A 1873-nucleotide genomic window follows, 5' to 3' on the forward strand; every position below is an offset into this window, starting at 1 on the left:
ACAAGCAAGTTGCTTGCCCAGGAGACATCAAGGCAAGTGGTCAGGTCCCCTCAGTGCAAATCCTCTTCCAAGACTAAAAGACAATGGGAATACATGCTCTGATTGGCAACCACACACATCACCCATAACGTGAAGTGAGGGAAAAACAGGAATGAAGTGGCGAGTTAAGCCCTACAATGTTCAATAGACTCCTGTGAACCAGGGCGGGGACCTGGTCGGCCAGCAGTGTGGCAAGACCTGGGGACTCATGGGCTCAGAGTCAGTGACATAGCCACAGAGGACTAGAGTGCAGAGTGAAGCATCCAGCTGATAAGAAGAGAGCAGATAGATGCAAGAATGTCCACACTTGTAGATAATACCCGCTTGAGCTGGCTCCAATTACTGGATGATCAAGCTCAACCCGAAGAAGAAAGAAGAGGAAAAAAAGCATCATCTGAAACAATTTGATGAATTTGCTCTACACCTATGGATGCAGTAGCTCAAAAGAAGAAACAAATCCTTACTGCAAGAATCATTCCCACCCCCTCCACACAAAAAGTAGACAGAGATGGACAACTTAGACATTGGCTACCCAAAATGAGGGGAAGGGGCTACAAGGGCAAGAAGTGACTGGCTTACAAGCTTTCAAGACGGAACCTAGATCCAGAGGGCGTGGAGGAAGGTAGAGTCTCCAGTGAGTAGTATCCAACCTGTCTAAGAAGGGCTGATTAAATGAAATGCAGATGGGTCACTTGTGATACAATTGTGAATAATTGTTATCAGGACTGACTGTGGGATAGAAATGTAAAGGTGGACATTTTACAGCAAGGAGGGGAGTGATTAACTTTTCAGTCTAGTAGCGGAGGGCCCTGGGACCATCAATGGGGAAGAGCGGAGAAAGGGACCCTACCCAGAGGAGCAGTGATGCCTGAGATGGAGGCAGAGACAATGATGCAGAGAGATGGAATGGCTGGCGACTTGAGATCCAGAGAAGGAAAGGGACTGTGTGCTGATGACCCGGGGGGTAGGGGGTGGGAAACTTGCAGGGTATACCCTTTAGTTGGTTGATGATGCATGGACAGGATTGTAACTATGGCAATGAAACGATATATGATAGAATGAATGTAAAACCAATGGTCTCCCATGTAAACAATCACATAATTCACAATAAAACATTTATTTAAAAAAAAAAAAAAATGGGCACAGGACATTAACAGACAATTAACCAAGGAAGAGATCTGGGCAGCCAACAAACACATGAAGAGAAGTTCATGATCGCTAGCCATTAAAGAGATAAAAATCAAAACAAAAATGAGATATTATGTCACACCAGCAATAACAGCAAAGATAAAAAAAAAAGTGGAGGACAGTAAATGCTGGCAAGGATGTGGAAAGCCTGGGACCCTCCCACATTGTTGTTGGTATTGCAAAATGGTCTAAAACTCTGGAAAGCAATCTGGCACTTCCTCAGAAGTTTGGAAATAGAAATACCTAATGACCCAGCAATTCTTCTACTTGGTATATACCCACAAGAAATACGAGCCATAACAGGAGTAGATATATGCACACCAAAGTTTATAGCAGTACAATACAATAGCAACACCAAAGTTCATAGCAGTACAAGTACAATAGCAAAAAGATGGAGACAGCCTAAGTGCCCATCAATTGAAGAATGGATAAACAAACTGTGGTAAATACACACAGTGGAATACTATGCTACCTTGTAGAACATCAAGGAAGCTTCAAACCACCACATAACATGGATGAACCTTGAGTACATTATGCTGAATGAAATTAGTCAATCACAAAAGGAGAAATATAGCATAGGACCATTGTTGTTATGTGCTGTGGAGTTGGTTCCGACTCACAGCGACCCTGTATACGGTTTCCGAGG

This window comes from Chrysochloris asiatica, unplaced genomic scaffold (genome assembly GCF_000296735.1).
Source record: "Chrysochloris asiatica unplaced genomic scaffold, ChrAsi1.0 scaffold00240, whole genome shotgun sequence".
In the NCBI taxonomy this organism is placed as follows: Eukaryota; Metazoa; Chordata; class Mammalia; order Afrosoricida; family Chrysochloridae; genus Chrysochloris; species Chrysochloris asiatica.